The 27212-nt window shown below is 42.0% G+C and overlaps 1 long non-coding RNA gene, 6 other non-coding genes and 1 pseudogene across 7 annotated transcripts; 7 read left to right on the top strand and 1 right to left on the bottom strand.

The window, feature by feature from the left end:
* Positions 1-1870: 1870 nt before the first annotated feature.
* On the bottom strand, positions 1871-5080 carry LOC143742379 (uncharacterized; annotated as a pseudogene).
* A 4176-nt stretch (positions 5081-9256) lies between these two features.
* Positions 9257-18549, top strand: LOC143741613 (uncharacterized). The gene is made up of 3 exons (XR_013205171.1): positions 9257-9863; positions 10521-11075; positions 18287-18549. It is a non-coding gene; the product is annotated as an uncharacterized LOC143741613 (long non-coding RNA).
* Positions 9732-9803, top strand: trnag-ucc (transfer RNA glycine (anticodon UCC)). Its single transcript has one exon. It is a non-coding gene; the product is annotated as a tRNA-Gly (tRNA).
* Positions 10606-10677, top strand: trnag-ucc (transfer RNA glycine (anticodon UCC)). Its single transcript has one exon. It is a non-coding gene; the product is annotated as a tRNA-Gly (tRNA).
* On the top strand, positions 17811-17882 carry trnag-ucc (transfer RNA glycine (anticodon UCC)). Its single transcript has one exon. It is a non-coding gene; the product is annotated as a tRNA-Gly (tRNA).
* Positions 18550-18684: 135 nt separating the features above from the next.
* Positions 18685-18756, top strand: trnag-ucc (transfer RNA glycine (anticodon UCC)). The gene has a single exon. It is a non-coding gene; the product is annotated as a tRNA-Gly (tRNA).
* Positions 18757-25889: 7133 nt separating this feature from the next.
* Positions 25890-25961, top strand: trnag-ucc (transfer RNA glycine (anticodon UCC)). Its single transcript has one exon. It is a non-coding gene; the product is annotated as a tRNA-Gly (tRNA).
* Positions 25962-26763: 802 nt separating this feature from the next.
* trnag-ucc (transfer RNA glycine (anticodon UCC)) lies at positions 26764-26835 on the top strand. Its single transcript has one exon. It is a non-coding gene; the product is annotated as a tRNA-Gly (tRNA).
* The last annotated feature ends 377 nt before the right edge of the window (positions 26836-27212 follow it).

Below are 27212 nucleotides of genomic sequence, written 5' to 3'. Positions count from 1 at the left end.
TTTAAAAGAATGTTGTGGTCGATAGTGCCAAATGCAGCACTAAGATTGAGTAGCACTAATAGCGAGATACAACCACGATCGGATGATAAGAGCAAATCATTTGTGACTCAAATGAAATCCTCACAGATACCATTTCTTTCTAAAAAGGAACATAGTTGTGAGGATACTAACTTTTCTAGTATCTTTGACAGAAAAGGTAGATTCGAGATCGGCCTGTAATTGACTAATTCTGTGGGATCAAGTTGCGTTTTTTTAACAAGCGGTTTAATCATAGCCAGCTTAAACGTTTTTGGTACGTATCCTAATGACAAAGATGAATTAATGATATTAAGAAGAGGATCTATGACCTCTGGAAGGATCTCTTTCAATAGTTTAGTTGGTATAGGGTCTAACATACATGTTGTCGATTTAGATGATTTAACGAGTTTAGAAAATTCTTCCTCTCCTATAGCAATAAATGAATCGAATTTTTCTTCAGTGAGACTACACTGCACTGTCTGATGTGATACTGTAGTACGTAGACGGTTGCATAGTTTTTTTTTCTCTCTGATATTATCAATCTTAATATTGAAGAAGGCCATAAAGTCATTACTGCTGTGCTGCTTGCAAACTTCTGATCTTGAAAATTAGTTTTTTGTCAGTTTAGCAAGTGTTTTCCAATAAGTACCTTGGGTTTTGTTTATTTTCTTCTAATAGGGTTGAAAAAGAAGCAGATCTAGCAGTTTTTATGGCCTCTCTGTATGCAATCGAGCTCTCCTTCCATGAAATGCGAAAGACCTCTAGTTTTGTTTTCTTCCAGTTTCGTTCCATTTTTCTGGCTGCTCTCTTTACGGGCCCGAGTGTGCTCATGGTACCAGGGCGTTGGACTATTTTCTTTAATCTTCTTTAAGCGCAACGGAGCAACTGTGTCTATATGCTAGAAAAGAGAGAGTTAAAAGTTTCTGTCGCAATATCGAGTTCTTCTGTGCTTTCTGGAATGCTGAGATGATGACACTGATCAGGAAGATTATTAATAAAGCATTCTTTTGTGGCAGAAGTGATAGGTCTAACATATTTGTAACACGGAGTCGGCTTTGTAGCCTTGGCTAAATGAAGTTTACACGAGACTGGATAGTGATCTGAGATGTTCTGCTGCAGAATTTCAACAGCATCTACATTGATTCCATGTGATAATATTAGATCTAGAGTATGATTACGACAATGAGTAGGTCCTGACACGTGTTGTCTAACTCCAATAGAGTTAAGAATGTCTTTAAATGCCAATCCCAATGCATCTTTCTCATTATCTACACGTATATTAAAATCCCCAACAATTAGGACTTTATCTGCAGCCAGTACTAACTCTGATAGAAAGTCAGCAAATTCTTTGATAAAGTCTGTATGGTGCCCTAGTGGCCTGTAAACAGTAGCAAGCACAAATCTTAAACGTGATTTATCATTTGCACTATATATTTTTACATTAAGCACCAACACTTCAAAAAAATTATATTTGAAACTAGACTTCTTAGTAATTTTGAAAATATTACTATAAATTACAGCAACACCTCCCCCTTTGCCTTTCAGATGAGGTTCATGTTCATAGAAGTAATCTTGAGGGATGCACTCATTTAAAATAATGTAATTGTTTGGTTTTAGCCAGGTTTCTGTCATACACAGCAAATATAGGTTGTAGTCTGTAATCATATCATTAACAATAAGTGCTTTTGAAGTTAGGGATCGCTTTATTCAGCAACCCAAGCTTTATCATTTGTTCATTTGTATTATTTCTGTTTTTTATTTGTTGAACATCAATTACATTTTTACCCTTCGATGGGTTTGGAAGTTTTTTCTATTTCCTAATTCGGGGAAAAGACACAGTCTCTATATGATGTCTAGGTGAAAGAGCATCTATGTGATGGGATTTATCTGACCTTGGTGACGTGAGACAGCTGGCAGACGGTCGGTTTAGCCAGTTTGTCTGCTTCCTGACCTGAGCCCCAGATTGTCATGTTTCAGCTCTAAGACTATGTGCCATATTACTAGAGAGAAGAGCAACACCATCTCAGGAGGGATGAATACCATCTCTTTTCAACAGGTCAGGTCTGCCCCAAAAACTTTTCCAATTGTCTATGAATTCTATATTATTTTACGGACACCACTTAGACAACCAGCTATTTAGTGATGACAATCTGCTAACTATCTCATCACTCCTGGGAACAGGAAGGGGGCCATAGCAAATTACAGTGCCTGACATCGTACTTGCGAGTTCACACACCTCTTTAACATTAATTTTAGTGATCTCCAACTAGCGAAGTCGAACATCATTTGTGCTGACATGAATAATAATCTTAGAGAATTTACGATTAGCATTAGCCAGCACTTTTAAATTTGCTCTGATGTCAGGTGCTCTGGCTCCCGGCAAACATGTGACGATAGTGGCTGGTTTCTCTATTTTCACGTTCCGTGTAATAGAATCGCCAATAACTAGGGCACATTCAACAGAATTCTCAGTGGGTGTTTCACTGAGTGGGGAGAATCTGTTTGATGTTGTAATCGGAACGGAAGAGCGGTGTTTTGTCGCACGACTACAGCGCCTCACAGTCACCCAATTGCCCTGCTGCACAGGCTTTACTTCAGCCAGAACCGAACAATGTACAGTGTTCTCGCATCCAAAGTAGTATCTAAAGCCCTTGCACTCTCATAATTAACCTCAATTAAAGTTTGGATGCGTGTATCTAGTTCTGAAATCTTCTCCGTCAGCCTGACTATCTCCCTGCATTTATCACATGTAAATCGGAGAAGGCTATACTATGCATGTTACATGAAGTGCAAGTGACAATAAGAGGAGAAGATGACATGACTCCCCGTGTTTGTTGACTGATTCTACTTACCACAGCTTTGATGGATTTGTGAAAGGCACGAGAGCGCAAGCTAATTAAATAAATAAAGAGCGCATGGATGGCACTATAACAGGCTAGTGAATTAGTAACTTGTTGTGCTAGCAACGATTAAGTTTGAAGCTGTCGGGTTAATATGTGATGTTGAGTAAGTTGTATTTAGCAGTATAAACAACCACGGAAATGTAGTAAATAATGATTGAAAACAGAAAGATATACGAAGCTACAGACACAAACCAGCAGCAAGGCAGCAAGGCAGACAGGAGCAATCGAGCAAAGAACTTATTAGAACTTATGTGTCCCGCTCGTCTGTTTTCAGACAGACCGAGCAGCTCTTTGTTTTGTTTAGCGGGCGTTCTAAGGGACTAGCCGCATCAAAACAGAGCGTATCCAGGTGGTTAGTCGATGCCATAGCGCTGGCTTACACTTCTAAGGGCCTGCAGTGTCCTTTGGGTGTCAGAGCGCACTCCACAAGAGGCGTGGCCTTGTTCTGGGCGTGTTCTCATCATGGGCGTGGTCTAGCGGGATTACCTTGCAGGATATCTGTACGGCGGCAGGCTGAGCCTCGCCTTCTACATTTATAAGGTTTTATAACCTAGAGGTTGTCGCTTTACATGCTAAGCTTCTGTCGGTCTAGAATTCAGTACTATCTGCCCCGCTGCGCCGGCTCAGAATGCTGAGATTTGCTTGTGCATCGCTCACTGATCGATAGAACAACTCCATGGGTATTGAAAGACCCGTACTGCTACCCACTTCAGGCTGAACGCTGTTCACCCTGACTGTGTGGTGCACTGTTAATATGGTTATGTCCCGTGGGATGCTATTTATAGTGGGGTGGTGATGGCGCAGTGGATAAGACACATGCCTTTGGTGTGAGAGACCCGGGTTTGAATCCACTGTGAGACACCAATGTGTCCCTGAGCAAGACACTTAACCCCTAGTTGCTCCAGAGGCGTGCAACCTCTGACATATATAGCAATTGTAAGTCGCTTTGGATAAAAGCGTCAGATAAATGTAAATGTTATAGGGAATGATGCTTCTAGCCTCTCTTCCCTGACTCTCTGTGAGTCCATGGTGATTATGCACTATATGAGCCCCGGGCTACTGCCCTTGGGATTTTGGTGTCGGATCCCAGTACACACGGCTTTTACACTGTGTTCCCCATAGCGTAAGATATTACGCAGTACGAGAGAACCTCTCGTAAGAGAACGTACTCGGTTACTAACGTAACCTCGGTTCTCTCTAGAAGAGGGAACGAGTACTGCGTATCTTGCCGTGCTTACAACATGCTCTGGTTCGCTTCGGCGATAAAAAAACAGTTTGTATCAGCCTGTCAAGCTATATTTATAGGTCAAGGCCACGCCTATTTCGGCGGGATGTGACGTAGTGGGCGCGAAGCGCCCCCATTTGATATGGCGTCACGCAGGGCCCCTCTCGATAGGCTGCTGCTGTTGCCGCAGGTCAGCCAATAGGCACGCAAGCCGTCTTGCCTATGTCTGCATGCTGCTGCAACGCGTTTTACATAGATTCAAAATTAAGGATCATTTTTGGCTTCAATATCTCGTGGAAAAGAGGTTTTCCCCATAGCTTAAGATATTACGCAGTACTCGTTCCCTCTTCTAGAGAGAACCGAGGTTACGTTAGTAACCGAGTACGTTTCAAAATATTCACACACACTGTGAAGGTATTATGCTATTGTATTAAGTTGAGGTCAGATGCTCATGTTTTTGACCTGTAATGTAATTATGTACACACTGTACTGTAAAGGTGTTTTACAAACCTGCAATTTATAAGCTGAGGTCATGCTTTGTTTAATGCATGAAAACAGATGTTCTTGATTGTATTGTCCAGCTCATTGCTACTGTTTGAAAAAGGCATGTGAATTGTTACAAAAGTGCCCGTTAACTTGATATTAAAATGTTTTAATATTATGTACACAGTAAAAAACTATACTGTGAAGGTGTTCTTCTAACCTGCACTTTATAATCTGAGGTCATGCTTTACAGATGTTATTGATTGTTAACACTGTCCAGCTCATTTTGAATATGTCTTGTGTATTGGTACAAAAGTGCCTGTTGACTTCATTTTGAAACATACGGTTGCAAATGTAACAAATAACAAATTGTAACAAATGTTGTAACATACGGTGAAAAACTGTACTTTGAAGGTGTTCCACTAGCCTGCACTTTATTTGCTGAGGGCATTCTTTACACATGTTATTGATTGTTTATACTGTGTCCAGCTCATTGCTACTGTTGTGGATATGGCAATGATTTAATAAATGTTTGAAACAGACATAATAGCAACTAATTATTTGAAGCCGTTTACACTTCTAAAACAAAGAAAGGGCAAATTGGTCAAAATTAATAAATCAGAGGCCATTAACTAGTATTTATTAATTTAAATGTTACCTATTTTAATTAAGTCTAATGTGTATACCGTAATATGCTAATATTTTTGACATTGATTGTACTCAATTTATTGGCTTTTTCTGAAAATGGTACTTAATCTTTTCACATACATTGAAATGCATATTATTAAGTTATCCTTACTCAAAATATCAGTTAGTTCACTAAACTTGAAAAAAGTAGTTGGAAAATGTTGTCTTAATTTTATTTAATTTTTATTTAAACAATAGCTGAAGTAAATAAGACATTTACACTTTTTTTTAATTTCCTAGGGGATCCTGCTATTGGAGAGGGTGTAAACCGTTTTTTTTATGCGCTGGTTTAAAAGGGGATATGTATCGATAGTAGAAACATTGATCAACAATGCTGCTATTGGCTGCTCACCGTGGCCAAAGAGTGCGCTCAGTTTTTCTCATATACATATGGGTTTTTCTCCGCAGGAGAACAAGAGTTATTTCTTGAAGGTTATGCTGAATTCGAAAGCTTAATTAAACGCCAGGGAACACCTCAAAGTGTGCAAAAGCCAGGAGAGAGGGCAGGCAAAAAGTAGCAGACAAATTAAGTTTGTAGGGTCCAAGTTAAATGTTTTATCACTTATTACAGTATATATTTTTGTATTTTAATAATTTCTAAATTAATAACTTTGTTCATTGTAATGTCAGAGTCACCACCCCCACTACTAGAACAAGTAAAAGTGAAGTAATATAATATTATACATAATGGTAATTTGTACTACTTATACTAGTCTCTTTTAAAAAGGCACTGTTAATAAATGTTTGCCTGTTTATAAAAGCAACCAAGAAAAAGGCTGAGAAAAAAAGAAAAGAAAAACACACAGGTGGTGGTCCTGCACCCCCACGTTATACCCAGGCAGAAGAGCTAGCCCTTGGGTTGAATGTGAACCATCCCATTGTGAAGGGCATCCCTGGGTTCAGCTCTTCCTCAGACTCAAAGCCAGGGACCAGTAGCAGCAACACCTTCACTGCTGGTAAATTAACTTTAAATGATCTTAGTACACTGTAAAATAATTTTTTGCTGCATTAAATTAAGTAGGCCTATAATCCAAATGGCTGGTCCAGTCATATCAACTGTTAAACCTTGAGTAGTAATGAATTGCTTTGACTTGTGAAAGTGTACATGTGTGAAACTACATGTAGTTAATGTAAAAAAATATGTTGCCATGAGTTATTGATCACATATCTCCCAGTGTACTTCATGTCACGGTGTGCAGAGGCAGAGAATCCAAAAGGCGTGAAGCAAGTGAAACAAGTCTTTAATAGAAATAAGACAAAGCCGCCATAGTCGATTAACATAGGAATTCACAAATAAATTCTGGTTGAGATCGTGAGATGCTCAAGCGGCTGGTCCGAAAGGCTCGTGAGAGATGAAACCAAGACTGCTGGTGAGGCGTAGGACCCTCTGCAGCTCTCCACGGCTCGACACTGGGGACAGCACAAATCAGGTAACGTACAGCAGATAATAATTAGACAGCAATCCACAGGACAGGACAAGACAAGACAAGACTTCTGTAGATTAAACGCAATAGTCAATAGCATATGTGACGGTCAATAATAATCCGACAAGACAGAGGAGAAAGAGCTAGCTAGAAATAGAGAGGCTAATGACAAGAGATAGAGGTCAGGTGTGGGGATGAGAGAACGAGGAGCAGCTGAAGGGAATGAGTGAGTGATAATGGGTGTGTGTGTGTGTGAATGAGAGCAATGAAAAGGGAGCGGAGAGGAACCAGCAGATGGAGACAGAGAGACAGAAAAGATAGAGAGAGAACCAGGATCATGACACTTCATTGTAATGAAATTGTGTTTTCCTCTTTTGTGCAGTTTTAAACAATGTACCAACACTTTTATCTGTTCTCAAGCAAGTGGTGGCTGAAGCATGTGCAGTAAGACTTTTTCTAACTTTACATCAAAAGGGAACAAAGTACAACACTTTGTAATGACCATTATTCCCCCAATGCACAGGACAGTGAAGAAACCCTCTCAGGTGACTGTCTTTTGGAGAAAGTATCTGTAAGTGCATAAATAACTTTACTTAATTTACACTTGAATACCTATTGACAACTTAAAGAAAAAAACTGGCACTAGAGATAGAGTTGCTTCAAAGGAACTTCAGAGTAAATGCTAATATATTATTTCACACAGAGTACTATTGCTGACCTTGAATAATATCTCTTATTGCAGGCAAAAGATGACTTGATCACTGGCTTTTCTTTACAAAGAACAATTAAAATAAAACTCAAAGAACTAAGCATATTTGTCTTGTCTTTTATTAAACATTTAATGAAATGTTTTATATTTTTTTCTGATGGTGGCACTTTATTGTGTAATATGGCACATGCAACATAGAGGCTGACATTTTTTTGGGAATCCCGCGGGTCACGAGAATCCCGCGGGAATACCGCGGGATGGGAAACAAAATAACTATGTATCACGGGATTGGGACGGGAAAGGAAAAAGTGGGAGTGGGCGGGACCGGGAATCGTAATAAAACTATGATACCCAACTTTATACACAAATATACAGTTTCTATAAATAAACTATTTAAATTTTGAACTAAATTCTATTTGCCCCGTCTCTTTATGTTCTCCTGTTTGCTTTGGTGTGGCTGGTAAAGTGAATGACGTGCTCCACACACCCGTACCAGTTGGTGGCTGTAATATATGCAACATGTTGTAAACAATGCCAACCACCAATAATATAAGAGAAGCTTCCCTCATACACTGTTTTGCTGCGAAAATCACAATCAAAATGGAGTCAAACATAAAAAAACACACTGATACGACTACTGTCGGAAAACAATCAATCAGTTGTTCTCACCGACATTTCAGGGCGATCTCAAGAAGGAAATCTTAGTTCAAGAAGGAAATTTGGTTTTTATTTAAATTTTGTTCTTTCAGTTCAACAAAGTAACAAACTGTGCTATGCTCATATCTGAACTGTATTTTTTTTACTGTAACCGACAGATTCCGGTCAAAAAATCACAACACGGGAGTGGGAGGGAATATTAGTCATTCTTTTTTTATTTTATTTTTTTATTTGACCTTTATTTAACCAGGAAAATCTCTCTGAGATTAAAAATCTCTTTCACAGGAGAGTCCTGGCCAAGAATGGACAGCAGTTACAGTCACAACTTACAAATTGCAAATTATTCTGGGATTGGGATGGGATTGTATGTTTTTTCGTGGGATTGGGACGGGACAGGATTTTTTTTGTGGGAGTGGGACGGGAGAGGTTTGAAAATCCACTCCCGTGTCACCCTCTAATTCAACAATGACACAGGCCCTTTCAGGTGCAACCCTCAGGCTTTTCAGACACTGATATCTTCCCTTTAGTTGGCCAAAGTTCATTTCATTGTGTGCCCTTGTCCTGGCTAGATCTGCATTGTAACTGGTCTGGGGTTTGGGTCAGGGAATGGGGTCATAAAACACCTGTCTCCAAGTAGGATCCTGTTGTAATCACCTGTATAATGGAAAAATGCAGTTCTGTTAGGATCAGCATAAGTGTATGTAATACAGTGAGCTTGATATTTATAATTTTCCTTACCGGGTTCAAATAATGTGCATAAATGTGAATCTCTGGAAATTCTTGAGTCATGCACAGATCCTGGCCATTTTGCCTCCACATTTGTGATATGGAACATAGTCACACACCATCTAAGAGATTTTAGTCAGTCAAAATCCTTTTTTTTTAAATTTGATATAATATTACTAATCTGGAATATTAAGGATCGCAGAAGTAACTTGGCTGCACAATTACATTGTGATCCCCCTTTCTGTTCACAAAATTCCCTTCATTGAGGCCTTGATGGGACCGTGTGTGCAGTCTATGGTCTATAGTCTATGGCACCAATCACGTTAGTGAAGACTGAGGGACATACTGTAAGTCATAATCGGCATGGTCACGATTGCATAATCTTCATAAAAAATTATAATAGCCTACCTGCGTTGGCAATGTGTTGCGAGCATACTTGCTGACCGCACAATCCGGGATTCAGCCTACTTCCAACCCCCTGCGTTGGTGGTATAGTCGTGAGCATAGCTGCCTTCCAAGCAGTTGACTCGGGTTTGATTCCCGGCCAACGCATTGCCGATTGCTCAAGCTGTCGTTAAAACAGCCGTCCGGGGCCCCTGGCCAACTCGTTGCTGGAGCAAAACTATTATGTGTTTCTTTGGGCAGCAGTAAACAACTAGTACTCCCCGTCGGGGAATCGAACCCCGGTCTTCTGCATGACAGGCGGAGATATTGTCCACTATACTAACGAGGAGTTGCAAAGACAGGTAGTCGCCTCCGATCAGTGCGACTTCAGCTCACTGCAGACAGCCTTCCCATTTCCAGGAACGGCCTCATGCGTCATTTTAGGTCATCGCTTCCTGGTCGCGAGCGTTCTTGCTGACTGCACAATACGGCATCCAACGTCCATTTAAGCCCCCGCCTTGGTGGTGTAGTGGTGAGCATAGCTGCCTTCCAAGCAGTTGACCCGGGTTCGATTCCCGACCAATGCATTGCCTTTTGCTCAAGCTTTCGTTAAAACAGTCGTCCGGGGCCCCTGGCCAACTCCTTCTGTGGCTGGAGCAAATAAATTTTTGTATAGATTTTGGGCAGCTGTAAACGACTGGGTCTGGGTATGAATCTCACCCGTGTCTTCCGCGTGACAGGCGGAGATACTGTCCAATATACTAACGAGGAGTTGCAGAGACAGGTAGTAGCCCCCGGTCAGCACGACTTCAGCTCGCTGCAAACAGCCTTCCCATTTCCAGGAACGGCCTCATGCGTCATTTTAGGTCAGAGAAGCCAGTGAATCCCAAAAAAAACCATCATCCAATACCATTTAAATATGAAGTGTCTGTATAAAATGTGTTACGTTAATAAAATTAGAGAGCTTGTTTTTTAATAAAGAGCCTGGTAGGTCAGGTCAATAAGTTCATGCGTAGTTTTTTTCAGTGCTGGGTCCAAACAAAGAGAGTTTCAGTTCCTTCGCACCTGCCACTTGCTAATGTGTTGCGAGCAGACTTGCTGACCCCACAATCCGGGATTCAGCCTACTTCCAACCCCCTGCGTTGGTGGTATAGTCGTGAGCATAGCTGCCTTCCAAGCAGTTGACTCGGGTTCGATTCCCGGCCAACGCATTGCCGATTGCTCAAGCTATCGTTAAAACAGGCGTCCGGGGCCCCGTGCCAACTCGTGGCTGGAGCAAAACTATTATGTGAGTCTTTGGGCAGCAGTAAACGACTAGTTCGTCGCTTCCTCGTCGCGAGCGTTCTTGCTAACTGCACAATCCAGCATCCAACCTCCATTCAAGCCCCTGCGTTGGTGGTATAGTGGTGAGCATAGCTGCCTTCCAAGCAGTTGACCCGGGTTTGATTCCCGGCCAACGCATTGCCTTTTGCTCAAGCTTTCGTTAAAACAGTCGTCCGGGGCCCCTGGCCAACTCCTTCTGTGGCTGGAGCAAAAATTTTGTATAGGATTTTGGGCAGCTGTAAACGACTGGGTCTGGGTATGAATCGCACCCCTGTCTTCCGCGTGACAGGCGGAGATACTGTCCAATATACTAACGAGGAGTTGCAGAGACAGGTAGTAGTCCCCGGTCAGCACGACTTCAGCTCGCTGCAAACAGCCTTCCCATTTCCAGGAACGGCCTCATGCGTCATTTTAGGTCAGAGAAGCCAGTGAATCCCAAAAAAAAACATCTAATATCATTTAAATATGAAGTGTCTGTATAAAACGTGTTACGTTATTTAATTAGAGAGCTTGTTTTTTAATAAAGAGCCTGGTAGGTCAACAATAAGTTCATGCATAGTTTTTTTCAGTGCCGGGTCCAAACAAAGAGAGTTTCAGTTCCTTCACACCTGCCAGTTGCTAATGTGTTGCGAGCATACTTACTGACCGCACAATCCGGGATTCAGGCTACTTCCAACCCCCTACGTTGGTGGTATAGTCGTGAGCATAGCTGCCTTTCTAGCAGTTGACTCGGGTTCGATTCCTGGCTAACGCATTGCCGATTGCTCAAGCTGTCGTTAAAACAGGCGTCCGGGGCCCCTGGGCAACTCGTGGCTGGAGCAAAACTATTATGTGTGTCTTTGGGCAGCAGTAAATGACTAGTTCTCCCCGTCGGGGAATCGAACCCCGGTCTTCCGCGTGGCGGCCGTGGATTGTTCAGCTAAACGGCCCTAAACAGTTTCCCATTCGTTTTCAATGGTAGTGCTAAAACACTACGGATGTAATATACATTTGGCCGCTACGCCCTTTTGGCGCTGTTCCGAGTTTTTCAGAATCAGAATCAGAAAGAGCTTTATTGTCAAGCGTGCTTGCACACACAAGGAATTTTCCTTGGTACTGAGGCTTCCAGTGCACATATACAAATACAGATACAACAAGTAATAGTAATACAAATTGTAATACAAATTCTACAAATAAAATTAGAAAAAATATGAAAATACTATAAAAATATATAGTCACAGTTGGGTTTTGTCAGAATAAACATTTACAGATAATGAACATATTTACAGTATTTTGTATAGTATGAATAAATATAAATATCACCTGAATTTTTAAGATATTGCACTAAACAGGGGGAGTATTGCACTTACAGGCATATGCCTTGGGAGATATGTTAACTGTTCAGAAGGGAGATGGCCTGTGGGAAGAAACTGTTCCTATGCCGAGATGTTCTAGTGGCCAGTGATCTGAGTCGCCGTCTTGACGGTAACAGTTCAAACAGGAGGTGTCCAGAGTGAGTGGAGTCTGTGATGATTTCACCTGCTCTCTTCCTCACTCTGGAAGAGTACAGGTCCTGGAGGGATGGCAGGTGGGCACCAATAATCCTCTCCGCAGTCCGGACTGTCCGTTGTAGTCTCCTGATGTCTGATTTGGTAGCTGAACCAAACCAGACAGTGATGGAAGTGCATAAAACAGACTCAATAACGGCTGAGTAGAACTGAATCAGCAGCTCCTGTGGCAAGTTGAACTTCCTCAGCTGGCGAAGGAAGTACAGTCTCTGCTGGACCTTTTTCACAGTGGAGTCAATGTGATTGTCCCACTTCAGGTCCTGAAAGATGATAGTGCCCAGGAACCTGAATGACTGCACTGCTTCCACAGTGCTGTTCATGATGGTGAGTGGGGGGAGTGCTGGGCTGTTCCTCCTGAAGTCCACGATCATCTCCACTGTTTTGAGCGTGTTCAGCTCAAGGTTGTTATAACTGCACCAGACAGCCAGCTGTCCAACCTCCAGTCTGTAAGGAGACTCGTCACTGTTTTGGATGAGACCGATGACAGTGGTGTCGTCTGCAAATTTCAGGAGCTTGACAGTGGGGTCTTTAGAAGTGCAGTCATTAGTGTACAGGGAGAAGAGCAGTGGGGAGAGAACTCACCCTTGGGGAGCGCCATGTTTTTTGAAGACTCTGCTCACGTCCTCCACACAGACCTTAAGCTCAGGTTGGATGGCAGGAGGGGGGAGTAATGGGAGAGCAGGAGGTGATGGTGAATGTGTGAAGTGCAGATCAGACCGGGTGTGTGGTGTGAAAGAGGGCTTTTGAAACCGGCATTAAAATGAATTTAAATCGTCAGCCAGGTGTTGATTGTCCACAGATCGGGGGGATGGTGACTTGTAGTTGGTGATGTTCCTCAGGCCATTCCAGACTGATGATGGGTCGTTGGAGGAAAACTGGTTTTTCAGTTTATCAGAGTAGTTCCTTTTAGCAACTCTGATCTCCTTTGTCAATCTATTTCTGGCCTGGTTATACAAGATTTTATCCCCACTTCTGTAAGCATCCTCTTTGGCATGACGAAGGTGTTTGAGTTTCCCAGTAAACCATGGTTTATCATTAGTGAATCATAAGAATGTCCTGATAGGAATGCATGTATCCTCACAGAAACTTATATATGATGTTACAGTATCTGTGAGCTCATCCAGATCGTTGGTAGCAGCTTCAAAAACAGTCCAATCAGTGCAATCAAAGCAGGCCTGTAGATTCTGCTCTGCTTCATTAGTCCAAACAAAGAAAGGGCAAATTGGTCAAAATTAATAAATCAGAGGCCATTAACTAGTATTTATTAATTTAAATGTTACCTATTTTAATTAAGTCTAATGTGTATACCGTAATATGCTAATATTTTTGACATTGATTGTACTCAATTTATTGGCTTTTTCTGAAAATGGTACTTAATCTTTTCACATACATTGAAATGCATATTATTAAGTTATCCTTACTCAAAATATCAGTTAGTTCACTAAACTTGAAAAAAGTAGTTGGAAAATGTTGTCTTAATTTTATTTAATTTTTATTTAAACAATAGCTGAAGTAAATAAGACATTTACACTTTTTTTTAATTTCCTAGGGGATCCTGCTATTGGAGAGGGTGTAAACCGTTTTTTTTATGCGCTGGTTTAAAAGGGGATATGTATCGATAGTAGAAACATTGATCAACAATGCTGCTATTGGCTGCTCACCGTGGCCAAAGAGTGCGCTCAGTTTTTCTCATATACATATGGGTTTTTCTCCGCAGGAGAACAAGAGTTATTTCTTGAAGGTTATGCTGAATTCGAAAGCTTAATTAAACGCCAGGGAACACCTCAAAGTGTGCAAAAGCCAGGAGAGAGGGCAGGCAAAAAGTAGCAGACAAATTAAGTTTGTAGGGTCCAAGTTAAATGTTTTATCACTTATTACAGTATATATTTTTGTATTTTAATAATTTCTAAATTAATAACTTTGTTCATTGTAATGTCAGAGTCACCACCCCCACTACTAGAACAAGTAAAAGTGAAGTAATATAATATTATACATAATGGTAATTTGTACTACTTATACTAGTCTCTTTTAAAAAGGCACTGTTAATAAATGTTTGCCTGTTTATAAAAGCAACCAAGAAAAAGGCTGAGAAAAAAAGAAAAGAAAAACACACAGGTGGTGGTCCTGCACCCCCACGTTATACCCAGGCAGAAGAGCTAGCCCTTGGGTTGAATGTGAACCATCCCATTGTGAAGGGCATCCCTGGGTTCAGCTCTTCCTCAGACTCAAAGCCAGGGACCAGTAGCAGCAACACCTTCACTGCTGGTAAATTAACTTTAAATGATCTTAGTACACTGTAAAATAATTTTTTGCTGCATTAAATTAAGTAGGCCTATAATCCAAATGGCTGGTCCAGTCATATCAACTGTTAAACCTTGAGTAGTAATGAATTGCTTTGACTTGTGAAAGTGTACATGTGTGAAACTACATGTAGTTAATGTAAAAAAATATGTTGCCATGAGTTATTGATCACATATCTCCCAGTGTACTTCATGTCACGGTGTGCAGAGGCAGAGAATCCAAAAGGCGTGAAGCAAGTGAAACAAGTCTTTAATAGAAATAAGACAAAGCCGCCATAGTCGATTAACATAGGAATTCACAAATAAATTCTGGTTGAGATCGTGAGATGCTCAAGCGGCTGGTCCGAAAGGCTCGTGAGAGATGAAACCAAGACTGCTGGTGAGGCGTAGGACCCTCTGCAGCTCTCCACGGCTCGACACTGGGGACAGCACAAATCAGGTAACGTACAGCAGATAATAATTAGACAGCAATCCACAGGACAGGACAAGACAAGACAAGACTTCTGTAGATTAAACGCAATAGTCAATAGCATATGTGACGGTCAATAATAATCCGACAAGACAGAGGAGAAAGAGCTAGCTAGAAATAGAGAGGCTAATGACAAGAGATAGAGGTCAGGTGTGGGGATGAGAGAACGAGGAGCAGCTGAAGGGAATGAGTGAGTGATAATGGGTGTGTGTGTGTGTGAATGAGAGCAATGAAAAGGGAGCGGAGAGGAACCAGCAGATGGAGACAGAGAGACAGAAAAGATAGAGAGAGAACCAGGATCATGACACTTCATTGTAATGAAATTGTGTTTTCCTCTTTTGTGCAGTTTTAAACAATGTACCAACACTTTTATCTGTTCTCAAGCAAGTGGTGGCTGAAGCATGTGCAGTAAGACTTTTTCTAACTTTACATCAAAAGGGAACAAAGTACAACACTTTGTAATGACCATTATTCCCCCAATGCACAGGACAGTGAAGAAACCCTCTCAGGTGACTGTCTTTTGGAGAAAGTATCTGTAAGTGCATAAATAACTTTACTTAATTTACACTTGAATACCTATTGACAACTTAAAGAAAAAAACTGGCACTAGAGATAGAGTTGCTTCAAAGGAACTTCAGAGTAAATGCTAATATATTATTTCACACAGAGTACTATTGCTGACCTTGAATAATATCTCTTATTGCAGGCAAAAGATGACTTGATCACTGGCTTTTCTTTACAAAGAACAATTAAAATAAAACTCAAAGAACTAAGCATATTTGTCTTGTCTTTTATTAAACATTTAATGAAATGTTTTATATTTTTTTCTGATGGTGGCACTTTATTGTGTAATATGGCACATGCAACATAGAGGCTGACATTTTTTTGGGAATCCCGCGGGTCACGAGAATCCCGCGGGAATACCGCGGGATGGGAAACAAAATAACTATGTATCACGGGATTGGGACGGGAAAGGAAAAAGTGGGAGTGGGCGGGACCGGGAATCGTAATAAAACTATGATACCCAACTTTATACACAAATATACAGTTTCTATAAATAAACTATTTAAATTTTGAACTAAATTCTATTTGCCCCGTCTCTTTATGTTCTCCTGTTTGCTTTGGTGTGGCTGGTAAAGTGAATGACGTGCTCCACACACCCGTACCAGTTGGTGGCTGTAATATATGCAACATGTTGTAAACAATGCCAACCACCAATAATATAAGAGAAGCTTCCCTCATACACTGTTTTGCTGCGAAAATCACAATCAAAATGGAGTCAAACATAAAAAAACACACTGATACGACTACTGTCGGAAAACAATCAATCAGTTGTTCTCACCGACATTTCAGGGCGATCTCAAGAAGGAAATCTTAGTTCAAGAAGGAAATTTGGTTTTTATTTAAATTTTGTTCTTTCAGTTCAACAAAGTAACAAACTGTGCTATGCTCATATCTGAACTGTATTTTTTTTACTGTAACCGACAGATTCCGGTCAAAAAATCACAACACGGGAGTGGGAGGGAATATTAGTCATTCTTTTTTTATTTTATTTTTTTATTTGACCTTTATTTAACCAGGAAAATCTCTCTGAGATTAAAAATCTCTTTCACAGGAGAGTCCTGGCCAAGAATGGACAGCAGTTACAGTCACAACTTACAAATTGCAAATTATTCTGGGATTGGGATGGGATTGTATGTTTTTTCGTGGGATTGGGACGGGACAGGATTTTTTTTGTGGGAGTGGGACGGGAGAGGTTTGAAAATCCACTCCCGTGTCACCCTCTAATTCAACAATGACACAGGCCCTTTCAGGTGCAACCCTCAGGCTTTTCAGACACTGATATCTTCCCTTTAGTTGGCCAAAGTTCATTTCATTGTGTGCCCTTGTCCTGGCTAGATCTGCATTGTAACTGGTCTGGGGTTTGGGTCAGGGAATGGGGTCATAAAACACCTGTCTCCAAGTAGGATCCTGTTGTAATCACCTGTATAATGGAAAAATGCAGTTCTGTTAGGATCAGCATAAGTGTATGTAATACAGTGAGCTTGATATTTATAATTTTCCTTACCGGGTTCAAATAATGTGCATAAATGTGAATCTCTGGAAATTCTTGAGTCATGCACAGATCCTGGCCATTTTGCCTCCACATTTGTGATATGGAACATAGTCACACACCATCTAAGAGATTTTAGTCAGTCAAAATCCTTTTTTTTTAAATTTGATATAATATTACTAATCTGGAATATTAAGGATCGCAGAAGTAACTTGGCTGCACAATTACATTGTGATCCCCCTTTCTGTTCACAAAATTCCCTTCATTGAGGCCTTGATGGGACCGTGTGTGCAGTCTATGGTCTATAGTCTATGGCACCAATCACGTTAGTGAAGACTGAGGGACATACTGTAAGTCATAATCGGCATGGTCACGATTGCATAATCTTCATAAAAAATTATAATAGCCTACCTGCGTTGGCAATGTGTTGCGAGCATACTTGCTGACCGCACAATCCGGGATTCAGCCTACTTCCAACCCCCTGCGTTGGTGGTATAGTCGTGAGCATAGCTGCCTTCCAAGCAGTTGACTCGGGTTTGATTCCCGGCCAACGCATTGCCGATTGCTCAAGCTGTCGTTAAAACAGCCGTCCGGGGCCCCTGGCCAACTCGTTGCTGGAGCAAAACTATTATGTGTTTCTTTGGGCAGCAGTAAACAACTAGTACTCCCCGTCGGGGAATCGAACCCCGGTCTTCTGCATGACAGGCGGAGATATTGTCCACTATACTAACGAGGAGTTGCAAAGACAGGTAGTCGCCTCCGATCAGTGCGACTTCAGCTCACTGCAGACAGCCTTCCCATTTCCAGGAACGGCCTCATGCGTCATTTTAGGTCATCGCTTCCTGGTCGCGAGCGTTCTTGCTGACTGCACAATACGGCATCCAACGTCCATTTAAGCCCCCGCCTTGGTGGTGTAGTGGTGAGCATAGCTGCCTTCCAAGCAGTTGACCCGGGTTCGATTCCCGACCAATGCATTGCCTTTTGCTCAAGCTTTCGTTAAAACAGTCGTCCGGGGCCCCTGGCCAACTCCTTCTGTGGCTGGAGCAAATAAATTTTTGTATAGATTTTGGGCAGCTGTAAACGACTGGGTCTGGGTATGAATCTCACCCGTGTCTTCCGCGTGACAGGCGGAGATACTGTCCAATATACTAACGAGGAGTTGCAGAGACAGGTAGTAGCCCCCGGTCAGCACGACTTCAGCTCGCTGCAAACAGCCTTCCCATTTCCAGGAACGGCCTCATGCGTCATTTTAGGTCAGAGAAGCCAGTGAATCCCAAAAAAAACCATCATCCAATACCATTTAAATATGAAGTGTCTGTATAAAATGTGTTACGTTAATAAAATTAGAGAGCTTGTTTTTTAATAAAGAGCCTGGTAGGTCAGGTCAATAAGTTCATGCGTAGTTTTTTTCAGTGCTGGGTCCAAACAAAGAGAGTTTCAGTTCCTTCGCACCTGCCACTTGCTAATGTGTTGCGAGCAGACTTGCTGACCCCACAATCCGGGATTCAGCCTACTTCCAACCCCCTGCGTTGGTGGTATAGTCGTGAGCATAGCTGCCTTCCAAGCAGTTGACTCGGGTTCGATTCCCGGCCAACGCATTGCCGATTGCTCAAGCTATCGTTAAAACAGGCGTCCGGGGCCCCGTGCCAACTCGTGGCTGGAGCAAAACTATTATGTGAGTCTTTGGGCAGCAGTAAACGACTAGTTCGTCGCTTCCTCGTCGCGAGCGTTCTTGCTAACTGCACAATCCAGCATCCAACCTCCATTCAAGCCCCTGCGTTGGTGGTATAGTGGTGAGCATAGCTGCCTTCCAAGCAGTTGACCCGGGTTTGATTCCCGGCCAACGCATTGCCTTTTGCTCAAGCTTTCGTTAAAACAGTCGTCCGGGGCCCCTGGCCAACTCCTTCTGTGGCTGGAGCAAAAATTTTGTATAGGATTTTGGGCAGCTGTAAACGACTGGGTCTGGGTATGAATCGCACCCCTGTCTTCCGCGTGACAGGCGGAGATACTGTCCAATATACTAACGAGGAGTTGCAGAGACAGGTAGTAGTCCCCGGTCAGCACGACTTCAGCTCGCTGCAAACAGCCTTCCCATTTCCAGGAACGGCCTCATGCGTCATTTTAGGTCAGAGAAGCCAGTGAATCCCAAAAAAAAACATCTAATATCATTTAAATATGAAGTGTCTGTATAAAACGTGTTACGTTATTTAATTAGAGAGCTTGTTTTTTAATAAAGAGCCTGGTAGGTCAACAATAAGTTCATGCATAGTTTTTTTCAGTGCCGGGTCCAAACAAAGAGAGTTTCAGTTCCTTCACACCTGCCAGTTGCTAATGTGTTGCGAGCATACTTACTGACCGCACAATCCGGGATTCAGGCTACTTCCAACCCCCTACGTTGGTGGTATAGTCGTGAGCATAGCTGCCTTTCTAGCAGTTGACTCGGGTTCGATTCCTGGCTAACGCATTGCCGATTGCTCAAGCTGTCGTTAAAACAGGCGTCCGGGGCCCCTGGGCAACTCGTGGCTGGAGCAAAACTATTATGTGTGTCTTTGGGCAGCAGTAAATGACTAGTTCTCCCCGTCGGGGAATCGAACCCCGGTCTTCCGCGTGGCGGCCGTGGATTGTTCAGCTAAACGGCCCTAAACAGTTTCCCATTCGTTTTCAATGGTAGTGCTAAAACACTACGGATGTAATATACATTTGGCCGCTACGCCCTTTTGGCGCTGTTCCGAGTTTTTCAGAATCAGAATCAGAAAGAGCTTTATTGTCAAGCGTGCTTGCACACACAAGGAATTTTCCTTGGTACTGAGGCTTCCAGTGCACATATACAAATACAGATACAACAAGTAATAGTAATACAAATTGTAATACAAATTCTACAAATAAAATTAGAAAAAATATGAAAATACTATAAAAATATATAGTCACAGTTGGGTTTTGTCAGAATAAACATTTACAGATAATGAACATATTTACAGTATTTTGTATAGTATGAATAAATATAAATATCACCTGAATTTTTAAGATATTGCACTAAACAGGGGGAGTATTGCACTTACAGGCATATGCCTTGGGAGATATGTTAACTGTTCAGAAGGGAGATGGCCTGTGGGAAGAAACTGTTCCTATGCCGAGATGTTCTAGTGGCCAGTGATCTGAGTCGCCGTCTTGACGGTAACAGTTCAAACAGGAGGTGTCCAGAGTGAGTGGAGTCTGTGATGATTTCACCTGCTCTCTTCCTCACTCTGGAAGAGTACAGGTCCTGGAGGGATGGCAGGTGGGCACCAATAATCCTCTCCGCAGTCCGGACTGTCCGTTGTAGTCTCCTGATGTCTGATTTGGTAGCTGAACCAAACCAGACAGTGATGGAAGTGCATAAAACAGACTCAATAACGGCTGAGTAGAACTGAATCAGCAGCTCCTGTGGCAAGTTGAACTTCCTCAGCTGGCGAAGGAAGTACAGTCTCTGCTGGACCTTTTTCACAGTGGAGTCAATGTGATTGTCCCACTTCAGGTCCTGAAAGATGATAGTGCCCAGGAACCTGAATGACTGCACTGCTTCCACAGTGCTGTTCATGATGGTGAGTGGGGGGAGTGCTGGGCTGTTCCTCCTGAAGTCCACGATCATCTCCACTGTTTTGAGCGTGTTCAGCTCAAGGTTGTTATAACTGCACCAGACAGCCAGCTGTCCAACCTCCAGTCTGTAAGGAGACTCGTCACTGTTTTGGATGAGACCGATGACAGTGGTGTCGTCTGCAAATTTCAGGAGCTTGACAGTGGGGTCTTTAGAAGTGCAGTCATTAGTGTACAGGGAGAAGAGCAGTGGGGAGAGAACTCACCCTTGGGGAGCGCCATGTTTTTTGAAGACTCTGCTCACGTCCTCCACACAGACCTTAAGCTCAGGTTGGATGGCAGGAGGGGGGAGTAATGGGAGAGCAGGAGGTGATGGTGAATGTGTGAAGTGCAGATCAGACCGGGTGTGTGGTGTGAAAGAGGGCTTTTGAAACCGGCATTAAAATGAATTTAAATCGTCAGCCAGGTGTTGATTGTCCACAGATCGGGGGGATGGTGACTTGTAGTTGGTGATGTTCCTCAGGCCATTCCAGACTGATGATGGGTCGTTGGAGGAAAACTGGTTTTTCAGTTTATCAGAGTAGTTCCTTTTAGCAACTCTGATCTCCTTTGTCAATCTATTTCTGGCCTGGTTATACAAGATTTTATCCCCACTTCTGTAAGCATCCTCTTTGGCATGACGAAGGTGTTTGAGTTTCCCAGTAAACCATGGTTTATCATTAGTGAATCATAAGAATGTCCTGATAGGAATGCATGTATCCTCACAGAAACTTATATATGATGTTACAGTATCTGTGAGCTCATCCAGATCGTTGGTAGCAGCTTCAAAAACAGTCCAATCAGTGCAATCAAAGCAGGCCTGTAGATTCTGCTCTGCTTCATTAGTCCAAACAAAGAAAGGGCAAATTGGTCAAAATTAATAAATCAGAGGCCATTAACTAGTATTTATTAATTTAAATGTTACCTATTTTAATTAAGTCTAATGTGTATACCGTAATATGCTAATATTTTTGACATTGATTGTACTCAATTTATTGGCTTTTTCTGAAAATGGTACTTAATCTTTTCACATACATTGAAATGCATATTATTAAGTTATCCTTACTCAAAATATCAGTTAGTTCACTAAACTTGAAAAAAGTAGTTGGAAAATGTTGTCTTAATTTTATTTAATTTTTATTTAAACAATAGCTGAAGTAAATAAGACATTTACACTTTTTTTTAATTTCCTAGGGGATCCTGCTATTGGAGAGGGTGTAAACCGTTTTTTTTATGCGCTGGTTTAAAAGGGGATATGTATCGATAGTAGAAACATTGATCAACAATGCTGCTATTGGCTGCTCACCGTGGCCAAAGAGTGCGCTCAGTTTTTCTCATATACATATGGGTTTTTCTCCGCAGGAGAACAAGAGTTATTTCTTGAAGGTTATGCTGAATTCGAAAGCTTAATTAAACGCCAGGGAACACCTCAAAGTGTGCAAAAGCCAGGAGAGAGGGCAGGCAAAAAGTAGCAGACAAATTAAGTTTGTAGGGTCCAAGTTAAATGTTTTATCACTTATTACAGTATATATTTTTGTATTTTAATAATTTCTAAATTAATAACTTTGTTCATTGTAATGTCAGAGTCACCACCCCCACTACTAGAACAAGTAAAAGTGAAGTAATATAATATTATACATAATGGTAATTTGTACTACTTATACTAGTCTCTTTTAAAAAGGCACTGTTAATAAATGTTTGCCTGTTTATAAAAGCAACCAAGAAAAAGGCTGAGAAAAAAAGAAAAGAAAAACACACAGGTGGTGGTCCTGCACCCCCACGTTATACCCAGGCAGAAGAGCTAGCCCTTGGGTTGAATGTGAACCATCCCATTGTGAAGGGCATCCCTGGGTTCAGCTCTTCCTCAGACTCAAAGCCAGGGACCAGTAGCAGCAACACCTTCACTGCTGGTAAATTAACTTTAAATGATCTTAGTACACTGTAAAATAATTTTTTGCTGCATTAAATTAAGTAGGCCTATAATCCAAATGGCTGGTCCAGTCATATCAACTGTTAAACCTTGAGTAGTAATGAATTGCTTTGACTTGTGAAAGTGTACATGTGTGAAACTACATGTAGTTAATGTAAAAAAATATGTTGCCATGAGTTATTGATCACATATCTCCCAGTGTACTTCATGTCACGGTGTGCAGAGGCAGAGAATCCAAAAGGCGTGAAGCAAGTGAAACAAGTCTTTAATAGAAATAAGACAAAGCCGCCATAGTCGATTAACATAGGAATTCACAAATAAATTCTGGTTGAGATCGTGAGATGCTCAAGCGGCTGGTCCGAAAGGCTCGTGAGAGATGAAACCAAGACTGCTGGTGAGGCGTAGGACCCTCTGCAGCTCTCCACGGCTCGACACTGGGGACAGCACAAATCAGGTAACGTACAGCAGATAATAATTAGACAGCAATCCACAGGACAGGACAAGACAAGACAAGACTTCTGTAGATTAAACGCAATAGTCAATAGCATATGTGACGGTCAATAATAATCCGACAAGACAGAGGAGAAAGAGCTAGCTAGAAATAGAGAGGCTAATGACAAGAGATAGAGGTCAGGTGTGGGGATGAGAGAACGAGGAGCAGCTGAAGGGAATGAGTGAGTGATAATGGGTGTGTGTGTGTGTGAATGAGAGCAATGAAAAGGGAGCGGAGAGGAACCAGCAGATGGAGACAGAGAGACAGAAAAGATAGAGAGAGAACCAGGATCATGACACTTCATTGTAATGAAATTGTGTTTTCCTCTTTTGTGCAGTTTTAAACAATGTACCAACACTTTTATCTGTTCTCAAGCAAGTGGTGGCTGAAGCATGTGCAGTAAGACTTTTTCTAACTTTACATCAAAAGGGAACAAAGTACAACACTTTGTAATGACCATTATTCCCCCAATGCACAGGACAGTGAAGAAACCCTCTCAGGTGACTGTCTTTTGGAGAAAGTATCTGTAAGTGCATAAATAACTTTACTTAATTTACACTTGAATACCTATTGACAACTTAAAGAAAAAAACTGGCACTAGAGATAGAGTTGCTTCAAAGGAACTTCAGAGTAAATGCTAATATATTATTTCACACAGAGTACTATTGCTGACCTTGAATAATATCTCTTATTGCAGGCAAAAGATGACTTGATCACTGGCTTTTCTTTACAAAGAACAATTAAAATAAAACTCAAAGAACTAAGCATATTTGTCTTGTCTTTTATTAAACATTTAATGAAATGTTTTATATTTTTTTCTGATGGTGGCACTTTATTGTGTAATATGGCACATGCAACATAGAGGCTGACATTTTTTTGGGAATCCCGCGGGTCACGAGAATCCCGCGGGAATACCGCGGGATGGGAAACAAAATAACTATGTATCACGGGATTGGGACGGGAAAGGAAAAAGTGGGAGTGGGCGGGACCGGGAATCGTAATAAAACTATGATACCCAACTTTATACACAAATATACAGTTTCTATAAATAAACTATTTAAATTTTGAACTAAATTCTATTTGCCCCGTCTCTTTATGTTCTCCTGTTTGCTTTGGTGTGGCTGGTAAAGTGAATGACGTGCTCCACACACCCGTACCAGTTGGTGGCTGTAATATATGCAACATGTTGTAAACAATGCCAACCACCAATAATATAAGAGAAGCTTCCCTCATACACTGTTTTGCTGCGAAAATCACAATCAAAATGGAGTCAAACATAAAAAAACACACTGATACGACTACTGTCGGAAAACAATCAATCAGTTGTTCTCACCGACATTTCAGGGCGATCTCAAGAAGGAAATCTTAGTTCAAGAAGGAAATTTGGTTTTTATTTAAATTTTGTTCTTTCAGTTCAACAAAGTAACAAACTGTGCTATGCTCATATCTGAACTGTATTTTTTTTACTGTAACCGACAGATTCCGGTCAAAAAATCACAACACGGGAGTGGGAGGGAATATTAGTCATTCTTTTTTTATTTTATTTTTTTATTTGACCTTTATTTAACCAGGAAAATCTCTCTGAGATTAAAAATCTCTTTCACAGGAGAGTCCTGGCCAAGAATGGACAGCAGTTACAGTCACAACTTACAAATTGCAAATTATTCTGGGATTGGGATGGGATTGTATGTTTTTTCGTGGGATTGGGACGGGACAGGATTTTTTTTGTGGGAGTGGGACGGGAGAGGTTTGAAAATCCACTCCCGTGTCACCCTCTAATTCAACAATGACACAGGCCCTTTCAGGTGCAACCCTCAGGCTTTTCAGACACTGATATCTTCCCTTTAGTTGGCCAAAGTTCATTTCATTGTGTGCCCTTGTCCTGGCTAGATCTGCATTGTAACTGGTCTGGGGTTTGGGTCAGGGAATGGGGTCATAAAACACCTGTCTCCAAGTAGGATCCTGTTGTAATCACCTGTATAATGGAAAAATGCAGTTCTGTTAGGATCAGCATAAGTGTATGTAATACAGTGAGCTTGATATTTATAATTTTCCTTACCGGGTTCAAATAATGTGCATAAATGTGAATCTCTGGAAATTCTTGAGTCATGCACAGATCCTGGCCATTTTGCCTCCACATTTGTGATATGGAACATAGTCACACACCATCTAAGAGATTTTAGTCAGTCAAAATCCTTTTTTTTTAAATTTGATATAATATTACTAATCTGGAATATTAAGGATCGCAGAAGTAACTTGGCTGCACAATTACATTGTGATCCCCCTTTCTGTTCACAAAATTCCCTTCATTGAGGCCTTGATGGGACCGTGTGTGCAGTCTATGGTCTATAGTCTATGGCACCAATCACGTTAGTGAAGACTGAGGGACATACTGTAAGTCATAATCGGCATGGTCACGATTGCATAATCTTCATAAAAAATTATAATAGCCTACCTGCGTTGGCAATGTGTTGCGAGCATACTTGCTGACCGCACAATCCGGGATTCAGCCTACTTCCAACCCCCTGCGTTGGTGGTATAGTCGTGAGCATAGCTGCCTTCCAAGCAGTTGACTCGGGTTTGATTCCCGGCCAACGCATTGCCGATTGCTCAAGCTGTCGTTAAAACAGCCGTCCGGGGCCCCTGGCCAACTCGTTGCTGGAGCAAAACTATTATGTGTTTCTTTGGGCAGCAGTAAACAACTAGTACTCCCCGTCGGGGAATCGAACCCCGGTCTTCTGCATGACAGGCGGAGATATTGTCCACTATACTAACGAGGAGTTGCAAAGACAGGTAGTCGCCTCCGATCAGTGCGACTTCAGCTCACTGCAGACAGCCTTCCCATTTCCAGGAACGGCCTCATGCGTCATTTTAGGTCATCGCTTCCTGGTCGCGAGCGTTCTTGCTGACTGCACAATACGGCATCCAACGTCCATTTAAGCCCCCGCCTTGGTGGTGTAGTGGTGAGCATAGCTGCCTTCCAAGCAGTTGACCCGGGTTCGATTCCCGACCAATGCATTGCCTTTTGCTCAAGCTTTCGTTAAAACAGTCGTCCGGGGCCCCTGGCCAACTCCTTCTGTGGCTGGAGCAAATAAATTTTTGTATAGATTTTGGGCAGCTGTAAACGACTGGGTCTGGGTATGAATCTCACCCGTGTCTTCCGCGTGACAGGCGGAGATACTGTCCAATATACTAACGAGGAGTTGCAGAGACAGGTAGTAGCCCCCGGTCAGCACGACTTCAGCTCGCTGCAAACAGCCTTCCCATTTCCAGGAACGGCCTCATGCGTCATTTTAGGTCAGAGAAGCCAGTGAATCCCAAAAAAAACCATCATCCAATACCATTTAAATATGAAGTGTCTGTATAAAATGTGTTACGTTAATAAAATTAGAGAGCTTGTTTTTTAATAAAGAGCCTGGTAGGTCAGGTCAATAAGTTCATGCGTAGTTTTTTTCAGTGCTGGGTCCAAACAAAGAGAGTTTCAGTTCCTTCGCACCTGCCACTTGCTAATGTGTTGCGAGCAGACTTGCTGACCCCACAATCCGGGATTCAGCCTACTTCCAACCCCCTGCGTTGGTGGTATAGTCGTGAGCATAGCTGCCTTCCAAGCAGTTGACTCGGGTTCGATTCCCGGCCAACGCATTGCCGATTGCTCAAGCTATCGTTAAAACAGGCGTCCGGGGCCCCGTGCCAACTCGTGGCTGGAGCAAAACTATTATGTGAGTCTTTGGGCAGCAGTAAACGACTAGTTCGTCGCTTCCTCGTCGCGAGCGTTCTTGCTAACTGCACAATCCAGCATCCAACCTCCATTCAAGCCCCTGCGTTGGTGGTATAGTGGTGAGCATAGCTGCCTTCCAAGCAGTTGACCCGGGTTTGATTCCCGGCCAACGCATTGCCTTTTGCTCAAGCTTTCGTTAAAACAGTCGTCCGGGGCCCCTGGCCAACTCCTTCTGTGGCTGGAGCAAAAATTTTGTATAGGATTTTGGGCAGCTGTAAACGACTGGGTCTGGGTATGAATCGCACCCCTGTCTTCCGCGTGACAGGCGGAGATACTGTCCAATATACTAACGAGGAGTTGCAGAGACAGGTAGTAGTCCCCGGTCAGCACGACTTCAGCTCGCTGCAAACAGCCTTCCCATTTCCAGGAACGGCCTCATGCGTCATTTTAGGTCAGAGAAGCCAGTGAATCCCAAAAAAAAACATCTAATATCATTTAAATATGAAGTGTCTGTATAAAACGTGTTACGTTATTTAATTAGAGAGCTTGTT

This window comes from Siphateles boraxobius, unplaced genomic scaffold (assembly GCF_051911475.1).
Source record: "Siphateles boraxobius isolate OS27281-9 unplaced genomic scaffold, OSU_SipBor_1 19, whole genome shotgun sequence".
In the NCBI taxonomy this organism is placed as follows: Eukaryota; Metazoa; Chordata; class Actinopteri; order Cypriniformes; family Leuciscidae; genus Siphateles; species Siphateles boraxobius.
This window is presented reverse-complemented; position numbering and strand designations above follow the sequence as displayed.